The following is an 8,585-nucleotide window of genomic DNA, read 5'->3' as shown; positions in this document are numbered from 1 at the left end:
AGTTATTTAAACATTTTAATAATTAATTATGTGTTCATTCCCTTTGAGAAAAAATAAAGCGTTATATGAAATTTTAGGTTAAATTATCAGGTGTGCGAATTGCTCCGTAATCTATGTCATTTTAGTTTACCAAAAATTACAAATTAAATCATCAAAATAAAATATTCCTAAACTGAATTCCTTGAGAAGATAAGAGCTCTGAAATAAAAGAAAATTTGAAGATAAAATTAAAATTTTTCTTCCGTTGAAAACTGCGTTTTCTTCTTTAATATAATTATTGTCTGTATGTAATAATATATATTTTGGTATATATTTTAAATTACTGTTTCAAACATATTGTGAAAAACTTAACTATCAGCTTAGGTTTTTGATTTTAACCAATTTTGGACAGTTTAAAGCATTTTTTGACATTAAAAACTCAACCCTGTACATAATGCATGTGATTGCAAAAGCAAATGATATCAAAATGTCTTGTCACCTATACTAGTGTTTCTCAATCAGATTTACTCTAAGAATAGGCAAAATATTATTGAATTTTATCGTGGACCAATAAGATTAGCAATTTGTACTATTGGCATAATTTTTACACAGTGACAATTTTTTGACCAGATTGTTTCTGATCTTTTGCATACTCTCAATAGTGAAAAATATTTTGAGTAAACATTTTTAAATGTTAAAAAAAGAACTGTATTAATTCTAATACAAAAATTTATTTTGCTGTATTCAAATAACAAAATGTCAAAACCACATTGTGTAGCCATTTGTAGTCAGCAAAAGAATACGAAATAAATAGAAAGGAAATAATAAACATTCAAAAAATAAACAAATGAATTTAATGTAATTGCTGTTGTTTGTTGACTAAAATTACAATTCTAGGTATCAAAATAGTTACTGCAACACGTAGCAGAAGCAAATTGTGATAACACTCTGAACCGAAAACATATTTTCACATGAATAAGCTGAAGTAAAAGGCAATTAGATCTAAACAGCAGCTGTTAAAAGCGTGTGGTTTCACAAAATATCTTATCCGATTTGATATTTATTAAAGAGTAACTGAAAGAAAAATCAAATTAAAGTAGAGTCGTTTTTAAAGCATAAAATATTTGGACGTATTTATAAGAAAATGCGATAAAATGATTAAATATGAAATAGGTAAGAATTGAATTAATTCAAGGAAAAACATTTGAGATCTAATCGAAGAATCCAATTATAGCAATATTAGATTTAAATTTTTGTGAATTAACTTATTTGGTAGATGTATGAGAGACTGGGTAGTGGGGTGAGACAGAATATCTCGATTGTGTCAAAATTAGTTATGTTTTCTATCAAACAAACGTTGAATTACTCTTTAATAATCAAGAAGGACCTACCTTATTGGTGTATTCGTTATGCTTTGTAAATTCTCTAATGTTTTTTAGTAATTAATTTATTGGCCATTATAGTTACGAAAATTATATACATAATTTTAGTCCAGCCTATTGTACCTTTACTAAAGATCCATACCTTAATAAACAATAAGGATTTTGTCCAATAATAGCACTGTTCAGTTACGTTTAAATTACCTCTGGTTCTTGAAGTAAGACTGGGTACTACCCAGTTTTGCCCCCACTTCCTTGGTGTAAGTCTATACTGGACGCACGAAAGCTGCATTGCAGTGGAGGAAGATAATTACATCCAAGACTAAAAAACTTTTGCAGGCCCCAGGACAAAATTTATTGTAGGCCTCTTTCTGAGAGCAGAAAAAAACCAATTTTCATATTTTGTAGAATATTTGAAAACCGTCTATAAAAATTTGCAGTTTTTATACAAATATTAAGAAATTGTCTGCAATTTTTTTCACAAAAGACTAGTTAATAAACACTCTAGCTTTTGCAAAAAAAATTGGCAGCACCCTCAGCAGTCCCCAGGACAATTACCCTTCTCCCTCCCCCCCTTGTGTTCAGGTTTGACTGAATTGCATGCATAATTTTTTTAAATTGTCGTATAAAATAGAAATGTCTGATACTTTTTACTGAAATTCTATACTGATGTGCAAAACTTAAGCAACAAGTGGTTTATCGGCCTCAGCTCCCCAACAAAGTATAAGATAGCCATGAAATTGCAGTATAATATGCACGTAATTCAGTAGAAAGATTATATACATGCAAATTTTAGAAATAAAACGTCGTAGGTGATGTAAGTGTACGTAAACCTTGTGGGTCGGCGCGCGCAGGTCAAAGCTGTGATAAAATGATGAAGAGCACCGTAGTTAAAGACATTCGCTGCAAGAGCAAGTGATTTGTTTTGTGAAACATGTCTTCAAGAAATCATTTAGACGACTTTACTCGAGGAAGAATGATTGGGAAGCTTGAGGAGGGGCGTAGTGTGACCAGTGTCGCCGAAGAGTTCGGGATCAACAAAAGTGCAATGAGGTAATGCAATGAGGTAATCCTACCCCATGTGCGTCTGTTCCGCGGGTCCATTGGACCAGACTTCATTTTTATGGATGACAATGCCCGACCACACCGTACTGCTAATGCTCAAGAGCTACTGGAAAGTGAAGATATCACACAAATGGATTGGCCAGCTTACTCTCCAGATCTAAAATATTGTAGAGCATGTGTGGGATGCATTAGGGAGACGTCTTGCGACACGACAGTATCCTCCTGGTAACACCCATCAGCTGAAAGATGCGTTAAAGGAGGAATGGAGACGTTTACCCCAAGAACTCCTGGATAATCTGGTGCTTAGCATGGAGAGACGATGCCAAGCAACAATTACAGTAAGGGGAGGGCATATCCCATACTAGGAAACATCTGCCAGTTGTACTTACGCTTCTTCAGGCAATCATGTGTAACGCCACTATATGTCAAATAAAGCCTTCTTTTGCTCCATACCCTACTTTAAGCTTTATATTCATTTCTGCGCCATTATTCTTTTACTATCGTTTGTGTTTAAAATAATGTACATCATATTCAAATTTCATTTCAATCGGATGATTTCTAGTAGAGTTATGACAAAAAACGCACTTGTTGCTTAAGTTTTGCACACCAGTGTAGTATTTCTAAATTCCCATATAGTTAAGATGTGTATCCAGTCTAACCCCACTAGTGGGGTAAGACTGAGACATTTGACTTTTTCTAGAAAAAAAAAATCATTTATGACAAAAGTAGTACATCTATGACTTTCTGGAATGATGTATTATAGCAATCAATATCTTTAAAACTGAACTATGATTATTTTTATTAAATCTGATAATTTTTAGATCGGAAAGTTAAGCTCCAACAGGTCTTTGAATCTTAACTACCCAATCTTACCCCTTTTTCTCCAATTGAAAATTCTATGACTTTTTATATAATTTTTTTTAAAGAAATATTATTTAATTTATCATATTGCTTGCAACTTTTCTAAATTTTTATCATAATTTGTTCTTAAAGCATTAGAATTGATCCATTCTGCATTTTTTGTTCATTAAATGTTTATTTTTAAGGAAGTGATCTTTTTGTAATCACCTTGTTAATGCCTCAAAAACTCAACGTATTATATTATTAAACGCATTATAGTATTAAGCTTAGCATTTTAGTAATGTTTAAGTTTAAATCGAAACTAATATGTGTTATCTTTCAATTGTGTTTTTATAGTTTTGATGTATAACTTAATAATATTCTGAATTTCAATAATTATAGGATTCAGTATATATTTTCGTTTCTATTTTAAAGAATGTTTCTAGGGGTATTATTATAACTTGGGAAAGTTTTACTTATCAAAATTTCTTTGTTCTGTTTAATATTAAACAAAACTGTTTCAATTTCCTAACATTTAAGAATACTTTTTGATTCAGCTAATGAAACATTTTTGTCATTATTTTAATCCTCTTAGCAATTATGTCTTGCATGCAATTGTGTCATTATTTTTCTTCAAAATACAACTGAAGACCCCATTTTTATACCTGAAGAAGGTTGCCCATTTGAGCATTTGTTTAAATTCTTTGCCCCATATCATTTGTTTTTGTTGTTTTCTCACTTAGAAGATGTCATGTGATGGCTTGCCTTTTGCTTTTTCACCCCACCATGTGTGGTGAAAATAGTCTCTTTTGTCGAATTTAGTCGTTTCTTATAGCTGTTATCCTTAATTTTGTTACACCTTTTATAAAATTCCCAAATCCTTTTTTTAAACAAATATTTGTCATTTTTTTTTATGTGTGTATCTTGTATTTTCAGAAATTTCTTCTTGTTACACGAATATGGTTTTTAAGATAAAATCATATTCATGCAAGTTTAAAAATGATATAATATGTGCTACTACTTTAACAAGTGATACCAAATAGCATGTTTTTTATTTTGAAATTTTAAATCAGATGGATCAGTTAAAAAAGGCTTCACTTCTCCAAGTTTTATAAATTATACATGATGTTCAAATTAAAAATCCATTTAGTGGTTCATTTCTTTCTTGTGAAGGAAGAAAGCTGTAAAAGCTTTCAAATTTATAAGTGCATGAAGTATGCATTGAAAATGCCAGATTGTGTGAAACTTTAGGGATATGGTGCAGCATGTTTGCAAACAAACATGCCAATATTCACAGCACCACGTCGATTTCTAGCTGTGTTCAGTTTATTACCGTAATGTGGAGCTTCTTCAAAATTACAAATAAGCATGATATTTGTTGTTTTTGATCCCATAGAGAACTTTTAAATTGATGTTACTCTAGTACCAAATTGAAAACTGTAACCTTACAATGACTATTAAAAGTGGGAATTTTCTTTAAAAGACCTAGATACATTGATTTCATGCCTTATCTAATTTTAAAATCAGGAAAATAATTGCTTCGAAAGGTTTTTTTTAAATAGACTTTTAGAGTCCATATATAACTATTTTTAATTTAGTCTCAGTTTTGTTATCTGTAGTAGTGCTGTTTATATTTTGACTGACTCAAATACTTTAGTTATATGTTTCTTTTCTTATACCAAATAAGTACTAGGTAAAATGTTTTTTTTCTTCAATGAAAATATTTTTTTTCTTGAAAAATATTTTTCGGTATTTTGCATCGAAATGTTTAAGTTTCATTTGATAACACAATGAAAATAACGATCTTAAATGTGTAGTAGAAATAGTATTTAACTCTATAAAATCTTTCACTAGACAGAAACTTGGAATAAGTTAATTAAATGCTACTTCAGTGCATTTTTTGTGAATTACTAAGACAATCACTTATGTCTTCAGCACTTTTAACTCTGTGTGCCATATTTTAAAAGATTTTAACTAAAGCTCTTAATTTAAATGTTGATTATGAAAAGTTGTTAAATTAAAATTGTTAGAATTCCTATTTATAGCAATAACATCTCAGTAAAGTATAGCTGACTAATTTTATTAAGTATTAAAAATTCTATGTAAATCAGAAAAGTTTGTACCATAAATTTTATAGCATTCCCTGATGTTTTTTTCCCTGGATAATAAGTAAGTTAAAATTATAATACCTATTATAAAAACTGTTAAAATTATAATACCCATTATAAAAAGTGTTAAAATTATAATACCTATTATAAAAACTGTTATACATATTTCTAAAAATTTATAATTATCGAAGGATTTTATAGAATGAAAAATCGACTAGTAGTTCTGTAGGTGCTCAGTTTTTTTCTTTTAATTATATATATATGTAAAGTTTTAATTCTCTAAAGTGCGGGTTCTCAATTTTTATTTTCAGCTACGTAACCCTTAATGATTAAACTTCCCTTGGTGGAACACCGACTTTAAAAAAAAGCTGATCAGCAGATGTAAATTTGCTGCAAATAATAATTTTTTTAAAATTATTTCATCTATACTAGAGTGCCTGTATTGAAAAGAGTGATGACAAAACCCAAGAGCGCATGCGTTGACGTCATATTTTTGTCCATGGGGGTTGCCAGATGATACACCGAAATTGGCGCCTCTCGCTCATTTGGTGTTATTCTAAAAGACTTTTAGCATTTTAAATTTTAATAGAAAAAAACTGCGAAATTTCAACTTGAAGGTATCATAAACGTATATTATACACCCCTTTTTCTACTTTTCTGTATAAATGATACAAGATCAAATAAATTTTATAAAACTTCTAATTCTTATTAATGGAAAGGAAAAAAAATTAGACCTTAAATTTTAACAATGGCTTCATAAATACTGACAAATAGTTTTACATTGAAGTTTTCTCATTTTTTTTAATGCAGAAATAAATTTTGGAGAAATAAAAACATAGAAGAGATAAATATTTTTGTTTTAATTTACTTTCATTTTGCATTGAAACATTTCAGAGGGAAAAAAATACAGTATGTGAAGAATTTAACTGAATTGTAATACAAAATGGATTATGCATTATTAATGTCATAGTCATGCATCAAATTTTGATAATAAAAACACATTTAATTGAAAAGTTAAGAGATATAGCTTATGGAGCATAGGAACCTTAATCTGAAAAAAAAGTATTTTTAAACATGTTTGTATTTAGAAAATATATTCAGATAAAAAAAAAATTGATTTGATTTATTGAGATAAAAAGACTTCAACTAACTTAATAATCATTCTAAAATAAGTAAAATTTATCAAAAGATATCTCCTTTTAAAATTATCTATCAAATGTTTTTAAAAATAAATTATACAAAATATAATGTGAAGTCACTCTTTTATATTTGAGTAAAAAAAAAGTTATTTTACAACTCAATTAGAAATCGAAGTTAAGCATTTCAAAGAAGAACGCGCCAACATTGTAACGCGCCAACATTTCAAAGTAATATCGCCAAACTCTGCACTTCTGAAGTTTTGATGAAAAGATGCTCAAATCTTAAAATTTATCGGTAATTTAGATAGAAATTATGTTTATTAAAAGTAAATACTTATGAAATCATTAGTTACTTCATCACCTTGCTCTCTTTACAATGAGAAAAACAAACCTTTATATGCACGCAAGTAAGTAATAATAAGGATAAATTCAAATAGCTAATAACGATCCAAATTTTAAGCCATAATTTTTACATTTACTGTAACTGTGAAGTTTCTCATTGAAAAAAAGTCAGTAATGAACTTATTACCTGCCTTTATTAATGCAGAACATAATTTTTTTGAGGCGGATAATTTTCACTCCGTGTTATTTCAATGGCGAATTTTCGACTCTCGCCTCCGGCGGTAAAGTTTTTCTTTCCTCCAATCAGGAATCGTTTCTGTTCTGTCCACACTGTTTTACTCTAGGCACTCTATTCTATACCACTCTTAAAATCAGATTTTATGTTAGGCAGTAGAATTTTGCAGGTCTGTGGCAACTTTTAGTCTATTACCTTTTAGCGTATGCATAAATCAAATTGAATAAATTAACTGAATTACGGTTTTTGAAAAAGGAATATTATAAAATGTCAAAGTTATCAGAGAAAAATCTAATATATATATAATTCTCTTACGTGGCTCCCAAATTTCGGTTGTATTTCTTTTCCGTCGGTGGCAACGTTTGCTTTGTTTTGTTTACGTTTTGAAAACACCAAAGCATTCTGCCTTTTAATGATGTGCTTCTGAAATATATATAATTCTCTTATCATCATATCTGGCTAGACAGCCCAGGGTGGGCCAGTGCCTTCCTTTGAATTCGAATCCACTTCTCTCTACTTTTGACACTTGTTCGCCAGTTTTTCTCCTTTAGAGTAAGGAAATCAGTCTTGTGGGGATTTAATTATCGACTATGTCAACCTTCATCTATCAAAAGGTACCTCATAATAGAATCGAGTTAACATGTCTTATATACTAGTGAATTGGTATTTAATATTTATAGTGGTAGATACGCCATATTACTCCCCTTCCAGAATTTTATCTGTGATAGAATTCGATGAACAATTACCATGATTAATGCTGTTTATTTATTAACTTCAATTTTTGTTCATTATATATATATATATTTTTTTTCTTCCAAGCATTTCGCTATTTTTTCCCATTATTTTTTTTATAGCTTTTCGCTATTATTATTTTTTTTTCTAGCATTTCGCTCATTTTTATTATGGGGATATAATTATCGACTGTGTCAACCTTCATCTATCATGAGGTACCTTTTGATAGATGAAGGTTGACATAGTCTAAACTTAAAAAAACCTCCACATTGGTGACCTGCGGACGTGATAAGAACATGCCAATATTGATGGATGAATCCACATTAAACAGTTGATTTGCTTAAAAAATATACTGCAGTAAATAAAGTCTCCCGGTTAATCTATACATAATAATAAACGCGGCTGTGTGTGTCTGTCTGTTTGTATGTAATCACAATATATCGCCCCAGAAGCCTCGCCCAGGCACGAAACTCGGCACATAATTGTGTTTTGACATAATGAAGAAGTACTTTTTTTCTTTTTTAAAAATTTGGATTAGTTATTTAGTTATCAGTCATTTTGTAAGTCTATGCTTTTCGTCTGCTTTTTCGTCTTCAAAGAGCCATATTCAAAAAACTATTAAAAAATGCATATACTTTTCCCCACTCTTATAAATGTATGCTAATGCGAACCTTACAATTGAAATATTAATTTTCGACAACTTAAACCAATAATATACGAAGGAATTAATAATTTAATTGTAAAGTTCGCATTAGTTTACATTTAT

The sequence above is a fragment of the Parasteatoda tepidariorum genome, chromosome 8, assembly GCF_043381705.1.
Source record: "Parasteatoda tepidariorum isolate YZ-2023 chromosome 8, CAS_Ptep_4.0, whole genome shotgun sequence".
NCBI lineage: Eukaryota > Metazoa > Arthropoda > Arachnida > Araneae > Theridiidae > Parasteatoda > Parasteatoda tepidariorum.
This window is presented reverse-complemented; position numbering follows the sequence as displayed.